At 24.1% G+C, this 13,826-nt stretch overlaps 1 long non-coding RNA gene across 1 annotated transcript; it reads left to right on the top strand.

Moving 5' to 3' along the window:
* The first annotated feature begins 7,508 nt into the window (after positions 1-7,508).
* On the top strand, positions 7,509-13,573 carry LOC136984216 (uncharacterized). The gene is made up of 2 exons (XR_010882198.1): positions 7,509-7,594; positions 12,989-13,573. It is a non-coding gene; the product is annotated as an uncharacterized lncRNA (long non-coding RNA).
* Positions 13,574-13,826: the final 253 nt, after the last annotated feature.

Genomic DNA, 13,826 nt, shown 5'->3' with positions numbered 1-13,826 from the left:
GTCTATAGGCAAGATGGATGTTTAATTATCTACTTAATTTCTAGGCAATTAGTCATTAAGAGTTTATTTTACAACTTTATGTCAATAGAAGAGATTGAAATGAAATAATGTCAAGTTAAAATTTGATACTGCCAAGTGAAATATCTAAATAATTTCCAATGAAAAAATATTTAATTAAGATAATTAATTTTTATCAATCAATCAATTAATCCTTTCCCAAGTCATTTAATTGATAATTATTACATTATTGGAAATTTCTTTGTCATTTAAAATATTTAATAAAGTTTTTGAAAATAAGAAAATATATTTATATATTTTAAATCTTAATTAAATTAACGATATTTATTTTAATTTTTTAGCAAAATTTAATAATTGAAATGAATATAAAGAAGAGAGAATAATCCTATATTTAATTTTCTCATTATTTATTTAAATAATTATTTTTGAAATTATAAAATATTTATTTATTTTATAATTCAACTATTGAATTAATAAATGAATAATTGGACATTATTCAAAGGACAAATCAAAATATTGAATAATTGGACATTCAACTCATAAATTCTGTTGAATTTATGAGTTGAATGTCCAATTATTCAATATTTTTGCTTTGATAAAATTAAAAATTAACTGGAAACGTCCGATAAATGAATAAAAAAAGAAAGTAAAAATTCTCTAAGGGAAATCCTATAAAATTCTTTTAAAATTGAAGAATATTTTTAATTATTCATTAAAAATCGATAATAATTCGCATCGTTTTAGAAGGATGCTCAATGATTTTCTCCATCTGAAAATTGAATTAAATATAACCTAAATATAACCAAGAGAAAATTATGTTAATTATTATATAATACACCTAATTTGTACATAAGGTAACCCTCAAGTGCCTATTAAGCACTTGAGGGGGTCGAAAGCTGTACTTGTGCTGTACGGCGTATGGCATATGTAAAGATGCTGTAGATGCATCTACAGCATCTTTACATACGCCTTTTAATACATCGATAATTTACTTAGATGCACAGACGTTTTAATAATACATTTTTAAATACAAAAACACAGAGCAATTATACATGCAATTATATATAATGTTTATTCGATTGCATATTGAATTAATTGGCAAATACTTATTAAATATTTATTTAATTTATATAAAATGATGTTTATTTATTTAATTAAATAATTATGGATAAATCCAGCCATTTAAATATTCGTTAAATAAAATTTATAACAACCTTAAATTATATTAAATATTTCGTCCTTAAACATAATTATCATTGGAATATTAAGTTTATAGGTAGTAATATATCATGTATATTGTTATATTATAAAATGTTTAGATTCAAGGAAGAAATTTATTTTCAAATAATATGCAGTTCAACATGTTCAACACGTTTTCCTTCAACATACAGACATCTTTGTAAATGAAGTATCATGTTTCTATGCATAAGGATCAACATCTTTCACCTGTCAAGATGCTGATCCCCTTGAAAAGATGAAGGAAAATATCCAAAAGAGTAGAAAAAGATGAGGAAGGATGTGCTTGGAGAGGAAGGAAATAAGCTATTGTACTTGCTAACAGTTAATTCTACTAAAACTTCTATATGAAGTTCATATAGAATGACTTTTTTTTTAAATTTATATCATACACAATTCTACATTTCTGTAAATTATAATTAAAATAATGTATTAAATACAATTAAAATATATTTATTAATTTATAAAGCTTTAATAATTCATATAATAAAGTAAACTACGTCAATTGTATATTAAATTTTATTTTTAATCGGGGATAAAATGAAATTTGACAAACATATTAATTTTTATTTAGCAATTATTATTATTTTATACTTAATAATTGATAAATAATATATACATATATTAATTTGCTTGTTTTGAATTAGATTTAATAAAATATCACATTAATTAATTATATTCATATGCAACAATTTCGCTTTTAATTTGATTAAAGTTCTCATAAATATACCATTTTAAATTAATTTCTATAATAAAAATAAACAAATAATTTCATAAAAATTTTAAATTTAAATTATTTTAAAAAGCGATTAACTGATTAGAAATAATTAATTTTAAATACGTCATAAATACTTTAATTATGTAAGAAATAAATGACATTTAAGAATTAATTTTAAATCTTTTATTTATTCATAGTGATTTTAATGAGTTATATTTTAATTTATCAAATTATTTTTTAAAAGATTTTGCCATTTTAAAACCATCGAGTATGCATTTCTACACGGAGGTGAAGAAGGCGAATCAATTATAAATGGAATGTAAATATAATAAAATTAATTAAGATTATTCATATTTTATTTTTAAGTTTTCTAATTAATTGTCTGTTAGTTGGAAACAAGAATATTTAAGGATTTATCGACCTATAAACGTCTATCTTACAAATCATCTTGTTATATTGTATCCATAGAACGTACTGTATATAAATATGTGTTTAAATTATATACATTTACTCGTAGTTTATAAATAAATAAAATTATATTTAAGAGTATTCTTAACTAATTTTGAAGGGTAAAGAATACTACATTAGTTTATGAGGGTTTCTCAATCTGTGAATGGCTGTGACATATTTATGGAGTGATGTGGGTGTTGGATCCTTATCCCGGTGTGCTTAATTTTTCTTTATTTTGATTGCACTTACATTTTCCTCCCAGATCATTCTCTGAGTAAGGTATTAGTTATACCACTAATGAGTGGTAAACTAGAGGTTAGGAATCTTCCATTATAAAATATATACTAGAACAGGAGGTGCTCTTCTAGTATTTAACTTTAACCAGATGAAACAATTCTTTTTCATAAATTAAGAAAGTTAATAAGGGCTTATATCATGCGTAATTATCCTTTAATTGGTTTAAACATGTGTTATAGCCAATTTTCTGTTACCAATTATCATCTTTATACCAACCTTATTATTATTTTAAATTTTTATATTAATCCAGCCAAATTTACACTAAATTATCATTCAATTAGTACTATAATGCTTAATAATTCATCAATATTTAATTTAAAATTCTTATTATTTAAAGTTTGTGGAATTAACTTTAATATGTAATTTTAATATGTTATTAAAGTATATTCTTTAAAACAATAAAATTAAAATTTTTTCTGCATCTTTTATTATTAATTTAGCATCGCCTGATGAAAGATTAAAAATATTAAAATTTTAATAGTCTAGCGAATTTGTTTTGGGTAAACAGGCAAGATCTAGCAACAAGTACTGACTTGATTGAAAATTATTTTATTAACAAATTTAATATAAAATTGATAAAAACAGAAAAATTGATTATATTTATTGCTTAAAAATTACCAATTTAATTATAAAATATATTTTGTAGTTTATTTTTTTACAAATTAATGACATTTTGAACAATATAAATCATATAGATTATTTTTACTATTTTCTTCAACTTTCAAAAGTCTAAAATTACTTTATTGATTGTTCTTCACTCCCTGCTTTCAAAAATTACATAACGTAATATCCCAACTTTAATAGAAAGTGCTATTTTAAAAGAAAAATTGAGTTATACACAGAAAAATAACTTGAAAAAATTTGTTACCTTACCATTAAAATAAATAATTATCAAGTTTACTTCAGCATTGTAAATGCTGCATCGCACTAACAGATTTGTTGCACATTATTTTAATATTTAAAATATTCCCCTACACTTATTATAGCCCCTATAGTCTAATATAACTACACTGTAGTCTTATTCATTTAACGAAACTTCATTAATATAAAATTTCCTTAAATATATGAAGCTACAAATTATTAAAATTTACTTTTGATTTAAATATTGTTTTATATAAATTATTTAAGTAAAATCGAACAACTATTTGTTGTGGCATCGTTACAATGACGGGATGGAATTTTTAATTTTTTAATCTAAAACAGGCTATATGCTCTCGATTTTAGTAGTGTCTTGCCCCTGTAAATCATACTTTTCCTGTTAACAAGAGCGCCATGCCGGTCATCTAACTCCATTCTGAAGAAAATTTTGAATTGAAATAACGTGACTTTCAGCCTGAACCGGAAATTTGTGTGTAATTAAACAGGGCCTCCTATCCCCAAGTTTTCTATATTTGGTCTCGATTTTCATCTATTCAACTCGAGATTAAAGAAGGACAGACTGATAGATAGAAATGCCAGTGAGAATTTATAGATGTGTAATTTCAACATTGCTGCCCAATAAAGTATTCAATTATATAAACGAACAACCTCTAAATGGCGGCCACTCTTCCACCAACGTTCTTTTCTGAAATGCATACAAGATAGCCTCTAAAAGACGACCCATTTCTAAAGAACGAATATTTTTTATGTTTCCTACATTGTCCGTTGTTTAAAAGTTTGGAGTCATGGAAAACTTTAACTGTAGCACAGGATTTATTTGGATTCCAGGATTTTTTATTTTGTTTTAATGATTTTTTGAAGTTATTAGGGCACCTAATAAAATCATTCTTGAATGCAATCTTCTTTTAAATTAGAAGGAAAGCTTTTATTTTAAATTGCTTTCTGTGCTTAATTTGATTTTAGTGTAAGTAGTTTTGTTCTTTGTCTTATTATTTAAAAGTAACTTTATGTAAGTGCAAATAAATAACATATACAGATTTACAGATTTTTATATCACAAAGTAACTTATAGATATATAATTTAACGTGCTACATAAACAAAATTAAATTGTAAATATTGTCCCAATCACAAATATATTTTTAGAATTTATAAATTAAATTATATAAATTTTTTAAGATAATTGTATTATCTTTAAAAAAAACAAATCTACGTTTACAGGAAAACAACATTAAAGTCCAGGAATAGGCAAAGGTTCGAACTTTTCCTAAGGCTCACGTCTGCAAATATTGGAATAAAATTGTAATTTCCCAACAGAAATTCTTGTCAATCTTTTAAAATTATTGGAATTAAATTTTCTCTGGTGACGTTTATAGTGACAATTAATTATTCCAGTAGTCAATTTTCTAAATTTTTATGCCTTAAGGCTCTTTAAACTTTTTTCTCAACGTTTAAAACTTTATATAATTTATATCCCACGTTTTAATTATGGTATCAATTTAACGGTGTAAATATTTATTACAATTTAACCGTTGATTATTATTTAGATTATTAAATTGTAAAGTAATTATCGTGCATATCCTTGTTTCTAATTATAACACCCATATGAATATTTTACAGTATAAAATATTCTTAAGAATAAACATAATTTCTATATAATTTTTAAAGAATATTTAATATTAAAACATTAAAATATATATATATATTATATTCTTTTAACAGTGCAGGATATGAATAATTGTATTATCATTGATAATTGAGTTCAACAACTGAAAGGTGTCTTTGTGAATTAATTTAATTTATTTATTTTATCAATAGAGAAATTCGATTTATACGAATTAATAATAAAGTTAAAATTAAAATAGGAAACTTTGTAAAAATTTTTGAAAAGAATAATTAATAATCGTTTCCCTTCAAAGAAAAATATCATTCGACAATTTGTTTCTTTGTAATAAAAGAAATTCTTATTTATTTATTAATTTTTTTAATATAAAATGTAAAAATTTTAAATGATTTTTAAGGCAAAATTTGCATACAAATAACATTTTTTTGCTTTAAAATATTTAATTAAAAGTGTATAAAATGTCATTTAATATGAAGTAAATACGAAAAATAGTTATTAATTATAAAAATATATTGATAACAAACGTAATTAAAAAGAGTGATAAAAAATTAAAGAATTAAAACATTAATTAGAACAAAGTCAAAACTCTTGTTAAAATTAATAAAAAATTAATTTTAATAAGAGAGATCGTATTTATTTTAATGTTTCCTTCTTCATCTTATCTTTTCTCCTCTTCCTATCCTCTCTCTCATCCTCTCAATCTTTATCCTACATCTTTAATTAGGCCCTATCCCTTAACAACAATATTAACAAAGGCTACATTATTATGTAAGCTAAACAAGGTACAACTTAGAGCCTTATATTATTTTAGACTACAGCTGATGACGTTACATTATAAGGTCTAAACCATAAATTTATCACTATTTGGCGAAGAGGGAGAGCCTTTATATGTTGTAGCTTAGAGTCACAACGAGTTTAAATTCTTGCTTCTAACTCTTAAAATTTAGAATGTTTAAGTGTATTATATCTTATTAAACATTATATTAAATTATATTTAAATTTAAATTTTTTTACTGCATTCAATTAAATTTAATTGAAACTAAAACATCTTAATCATATTCTATGCCAATTGCTATATATATAAAGTATTTTAATTCTAAAATTTAGGTTAAACAAATTCCATTAACAAATAATTTTTTATTTATTTATAATTTTATTGCCTTAATGTTTAAAAGTTTTAAATATATATATTACATAAAATGCAATATAAATATATAAAAATTTACTTTATAAAGGAGAGTATAATTGTAATCACACTAACTTAAATTATACATTAAACATGTTGCAACAAAGAAAACTATATTTACTTCTAAACTATTAAAATAAAAATAAAAAATTGTAATTTGTAACAAATTACCAATAAGTTGGATTATTTTGTAAATAATTCACTAAAGATTCACTAGAACGGTAAATTTATCCGGAAGCTTAATCGATAATTTTTATGCAGATGCATCATAAACATTTATATTTATACATATATAAAAAGGCATTACACGAAATATTGCAATTGTAAGAAGGAGAATTTATTGTTAAATTTTGTAATTTGTTTATTCGGAATTTAATGGTTATTCGTCAGCTTTTACAGAAAAAAAACCTTATTCCGCTTACTATAATTTGTCATTGCTCTCTACAAGAGACAGCGGGAGGTTATTGTTCTTTTCAGTAGAAATTATTTAATTCTAAGCAGAAAAAAGGTACTAGATAATAAACTGGGAGGAAATATACCTCTAGAGTATTCTAAATTAACATTAAAAATAAAGAAATAAAAATATATGCAGTAGGAAACTAGAAAGATTAACTTACAGTTTACCTTTCTAGCTCTTCCTATATTTTAAAAATTTATCAGGAAGTAGATTAATAATAGTGTAATTTGTTACGCGTGGATGAATTTGTCGATACAGGTGTAATTAAATAATAGCTATTACTTAAACGTAGAGAATTATGTTAAGTGTACACAGTCACGATGTAGTTTTAATACTATAAATAATCTATAAATGAGTTTACATGATCTTACTTTAATTCTAGGGAAGAAAATATCTTATGTGGAAATTTGATTTTAAAGAAGAAAATAATCAATCATAAGTATATTTTCCGAGAAAATTTTTTGATGATAAAAAGAATCAGTAATAGGGTACGTAGCGTGGGTTGTTACCTGCATAGGGAGGGGCAAACTTTCTACGAAAATACACTTGTTCTAACGCATGCTCAATGTTAATCTACAACCACGTGTTGGATATTTAGAAAAGAGGACGATGCTAGCCCTTTTCCTCCCATTTCTGCTATTGGACCGAACTCGTGATGATCAATTCTTTATCCCTGTTGTGAATATTTACCTAGTTGAGTTTGAACAGAAGATTAAAAAAAAATATATTAAGGTTAGTCCTTGTTACTTTTTTTTAATGGATACAACTTTTATAACCAGTTTCAGTTCGTGTTTAATTGATTAAATATTAAATTTTTTTATATTATAAAATGAATACTTGTTTTATTATTAAATTATATAATTTTTTATTTAATAAACAAAACAATTCAAGATTGGAATATACTTTATTGCATTGAAAAGTTACTTTACTAACTTTTAATATGTATTATTATATTGAATGGATCTGTAGATGAATGTTTATTCTAATACTTATATCATTTTTAAATATTGCATTAAAATTATACAGTAGTGACTTAAACATTACTTCTTTTTCTATACCTTCTTTCCTAATCAATTACGTACATTAAACAATTTTTAATAAATTATTCTAAAATATTTAATTTAAAATAAATTTTTTATTTTAATTATTCGTAATTCCGCTTGTTTTTAAAATGATTTTAATAGGGTCCACTATTAATTAGGTCTCGATATATGTATATATGTGATTATAACAATTTAATTTAGAAAATTTCCTTTGAAAATGAATTAACTATTAATTTAAATTAAATCTGTAATGATTAATTATAATAAAAGCGAGAAAAGTATGGTTATTTGCCATATTATGAAGAATATAAAAAGCAATTATTACCAAATTTAAAAGTAAAATATTTATATTATCAAAAAAATTATTAAAGAATTAAGCATAAAATGGTGTAAATATATTTAATTTTTATTTTTTAAGATTTAAGGAGGCATTGAATAAGATTAATGGACTCAAGAGTTCAACGAATTATTCAATTATTTTATTGAAAAATCAATTCTAAATCCGATAATTAATACTTAATAACATAAAAAAAAGGAATTTTTAAGATTAATTAATGTTTTCGTTTGTTAAAAAAAAGAATAAATCGAAAGAAAGTAAAAATAATTAGAAACATTAACTATAATTAGAAATATGGACCCTAATATCTATTACCTCATTAATATATAATTAAAAAACAATTATCGGGAAGTAGATATATTGAAGTTACTTTGAATTTTATAAAAGTTGGACGGGGTAGAACCACGCCAAATATTCTTTGATGTCCAATTCGGTCTCGTAGTCAAAGGGGTGGAGGTAGGCGTGCCTAATTGTGCTGATTTAATATTTACCATCAGTCATTACATACATTTACAAATTATACACATGAGAACGTCTCAGCGATAAAACCTTTATTTGGCTTCAATTATTTAATATATTTAATATAATATGCAATATGAATATAACACTTATAACTTAATCTATTTACAAATATAATATTATATACACATCAAAAGAAAATAAATAATAGAATAATGTTTATAAAATATTCATTCTCCTATCGTTAAATGAGTGTAAGACTTAATAAAACTTTAACTGAATACAAAATAGAGATTTTTTTAATATAGAAAATGTAATTAAATTTACTAACTTATTTTTGGATAAGTTTATAAATATGTATATTTAAATTATATATATATATATAAAGAGAGTAAAGTAATAAAAAAGTGTTATTTTTTATTAAATTTATTTATATTTTCGCTACATTATATTACAAAAGAACAATCAGTTAAATTGAATTTGACTTATGAAACAAGCGAACTTTACGAAATCTTCAGTTAAATTACAAATATAAATACTAGGAGCCTATTGAATATAAAAAGGAATACACGATAATCAAATTGATTCTCAGAACTGACAAAAGGCCAAAGAAAATTTTAAATAAAAATACGATATAAAAGTATTTCTCAGAGAGAGCAATTTCATTTCATAGCCAATTGTTGAATTGAATCATATTCACTGCTAAAACCCTTATATACATTTCATTAATTATTCCATCATACTAATGTATTCCGCTGCAAAATCGTTGCAAACAGATTAAATAATAGATGCGTATAAATAAATAATTGATAAAGTAACAAAAAATAACTGCTACTTTATAGCATAAACTATCAAAAAGTTAAGATAGACTACCCACTGATACATCTAAATTGACTTAAGTTTAACTTTACTATACTTTATTATTAGTCTGCGAGCGTGTACAATTTAAATTTACAATAAATATAATTAATTTATAAATTCATTTAAATTTTCTCCATTTTTTTCTCATTGAACTTAAATCTGAAAAAATTGTACATCTATAAATTCCCACTCTGTCGTTAATCTCAAGAACGGTATTAGATAAAAGTCGAGACCGAATATGAAAAGCTTAGAGGTTAACTATATACGAACTTCCGTTCTATACACGAAGTCACGTGATTTCAATTCAAAAATATTTCCCAGAAACGAGTTACATGGATGACCGGCATGACTCTGTTGTTATCAGGAAAAGTATGATGTACAGGGGCAAGACTAATAATTCGAGGTGGAGAGCATATATTTTAAATTAAATATGATTAAAAATTGCAGGTGATTGTCACCATGTCACAGTAAATAATTGTTCGTTATTTTGATAAATTTAATAAAAAGTATGACTTCGATTATGATACGGATAAATAGTATGAATCACTCGAATCGATTTTGTATAATTCTAGAATTTTTATATATACGATTCTAGAAAATTTCCATTTTAAAACTATAAGAAGAAAGCACAGGGGGGTCTTTAACCGAAAATTTAAGATAAATGCGTGAGAAATTTCTGTTAATATTTAATTCAGACGATTTTCTAATACTTAAATGAGTATAAATAAATCAAACATGCTTTATACGTGTATAATTTATTTACAAAAGTAATTTTATGCGCAAACCAATTCGTGATCCCTTCCTCTGTTCTTTCCTGTGTACAAGTGTATAGCTACCTAACAAAGAATTGAATAAATAATATTCCCATTCTTCATTTAAAGAATTTATGATGATTCATAATAAATAACAATAAATATCATTTAATACAAATTAATTAATTTTAACAAAATGCAGACCAGAGTCACAAATTACGTCTCCTTAAATATACTTAATTAAAAAAAATTACTTTGACTAATTTATCACAAACCCACGATAAATTAAAAATTATTTAATACAAAAATATTTAATTTTTTTTAAATTTAAATTAAAAATAAAAATTAATTACAAAATTAATTAATTTTTATATTAAATCGTTTATACATGAAATATTGTAATTTATTAATTAAAAAAATTAAACTAAATTTAATATGTTTTATTTTAAATATTAATTAATATAATTTAACGATTTTAAATTTATTATTTTTTTAAAAATTATGATTTAAAAAAAACTATAAAATGAAAGTTAAAAGGTTAGAACCATTCCAAAAATACACGGAAACTTCATCAGAAGTATTATTAAAATTTAATTATATTTTTTTCTAACATTTTAATAGGCTTTAAAAATTCTGGAGATGACTTTATACTCAATAATTTACACACGATAGTATTAATGCCTTGTTTTATGATGTTTTCTTAAAGGTTTATTTTGTATAAATTATGACGTGAAATAAGATATCTTTGCGAATTCTCCGAGAGATTATCGTGTATAAAACACACTTTTATCATTAACTAGTTTACTTTTAAATAAGATCGTACCACAGGAACATTAAAAAAGGATAGAAAACTTTTTTATAATTAGGATAAAATTTGTTTATTTTATAAAAAAATATGTGATAAAAATAAACAAATAATGCACTCAATAAATTTAAGCCTTTGGTATACGTTCTCTACGCTATAAATCAAAGATTTTAATCGTAATTAACTATCTACGTGTAGAAATTCTTTAAAAAATAACAAATAAAACAGACAAACACGTTTCGTCTGGGGGTTGTTCAAAGGTTATATTGTTAAAACAGAGAAAATGGCCGCTGTTTATTGCAAGTTTTCGACTGTATCATTAAATTTATTCATTCTTCATAAAATAAAGAAAGTTATTATTATATTTTTAAAAAAATTTAAGCATTTGGGATACATTATCTACCTTTATATCAAAGATTTTAATCGTAATTTACCTGTAAAAGAATTCTAAAATATAAAATTTTATTTATTTTATTGCTAAATTTACAAACCATACTTTTATTAAGTCTAGTAATAAATATTTTAAAAATATTAAATAATTCTTTTTCTAAAACGTGTTAAAAGTTTTAAAGGAAAAAAAATATATATAATTAAGTGAAATATATGGACATTTGATAGAAGTTATTAAGAATTTTTGCTATTTTAAAAGTTGTATATCCATTATTAGATACTAAATAACGATTTTCTGATGAGGAAAACTCTTAAAAATCCTGATGTAATCTGTTTACGTAATGAGTTTCCAGAATAATCAGAGGAAAAACTAAATAAATAAATAAAAGGGAGAAATTGTTAGATTCCTGCATGCAGCTGTCTTATTCACATTTTGTATGAAAAAAGCGATAGTTTCCTTTCATACAAGTTATCACCAAACTCCGTTAAATCCGAAAGTAACCCAAGATAAAAGATATAATAGAATATACCCCCAAACAATTATTAGAATCCTTGACAGAAAGTAATCAAACATTGTATCAATATACTGATAGCGTAAACAATGATTTTTTGATTATTCTCCAGAAAGAATGGATAGAGTTACACATAAAAGCGGGCCTATCTAGAAAGATATTCAATTTGTTATCCTTGATTGGATTACAAATAGAATTCGCTTCATTTTATCTTTTCCATTCCAACAAAAATATTAAAAAAAATTTTATTTTTTCGAATTTAAACATAATATTATATATATTTGCTTTAATCTGAATCGATTTGGATGTATAATAGAATATTCCAACAGAAATTTAGATCAAATGATTGTTTACGTTATAGAATTATATATATTATTTCTCTTTTAGGGGATACTTTACTAATAGAAAAAAGGAAACACATACATTTTTGTACATAAATACAAAGGTCCTGTGTTATATGTTACAAGAGGCCTTTCTTCATTCTTACTCCTTTAGCTCATCTTTTTCTATATGAAATTGCTCTGTCTTCACTCCTTTCTAGCTTTACTCCCCCTTTTAATAAGCATAAGCCTCCTGAGATTACTTTACATTATATAGAAAAGGTTCCTTGTTTAGGTGTTTGACAGGTGAAAAAAATCACGTATAGTTCATTGGTTGGACGTCAAAACCGGGTCAAGTACTAGCATTCGGTGTTTTATCCATTCAATCACTAGTGGGCACCCTCTATAAAATAATACTAATTTTGCAAGTGTGAGGCCTTACACTGTAGATTGGTATAATTTACGTGTAAATCCGACTCTGCGTAAAATGCATTTCATGTATAAAATCAAATTTGGTTTTATTCTTAATGATAGTAAATTATTATTATTATGTTAAGATTTCTATTATACAATTTAATATTAAGAATTTACAATGATAATTTTATATATTTAAATATTAATTTCTTATATATATATATATATTCCAGATTCAGACAATGAAAATGCGCATTCGTAAGATTTACCATTCGATAATCATGCTTAATCTGCTTATAATAATGTTGAATATATCGAAGAGCAATGGACAACCCTCACGTTGTTTGGCTCTTTGTCAAAGAGGAGGATTCGAAAACTGTCAAAGGTGCCGCTTCAGAATTCCCATGAGATTCGGAAAGAGAATGATGAACGAAACACCAAAGAAGTCATTTGTTAATACATTTCAACCATTTTCAAGATGGCTGAAAAAGTATCAGGATAGAGACAAGGATTATAATAATTCTTATCGATCAAAAATCTCTCTTATGCTTAAGGATAAATTTCGGGATAATTTGAACTGATGTGATTATACTTTTGTGGATTTTTTTTTTGTTTGTTTTTGGTCCCCCCAAAAATTACTTCCTGTATATTGTATAATGTTTGAGGATGACTTTTAACCACTGTATATTTATGGTTACGAGATTTGATGAATGTGGTGGTGAAGGGCGATCGTTATTATTGTAAAATAAAGTGATACACATGAATCTAAAAACGATGTACCTGTTATAATTAAATACTAAAGATCGTTCAATAAGCAACTTTCGGATTTATTCTTATTTTAAATTATGTACTCATTACAATTACTGTAGCGTTTTATTTTGTTTTGTTTGTATACAGCAGCGCGACCTGCCTTGAGGGGAGCCACCGGATAGGAATTTCTATTAGAAACTGGTCTATATTTAGATGTTACGATGAAGAAAATCCACATGGTCAATCAGGTGCGAACACACGACCAGTGGTTTTATATACTTGGACACTGGCGTGCTCTTTACAATTAGAAAGTTTGAAGGG

Source organism: Centruroides vittatus, unplaced genomic scaffold (assembly GCF_030686945.1).
Source record: "Centruroides vittatus isolate TY-2023 unplaced genomic scaffold, ASM3068694v2 contig_10, whole genome shotgun sequence".
NCBI lineage: Eukaryota > Metazoa > Arthropoda > Arachnida > Scorpiones > Buthidae > Centruroides > Centruroides vittatus.
This window is presented reverse-complemented; position numbering and strand designations above follow the sequence as displayed.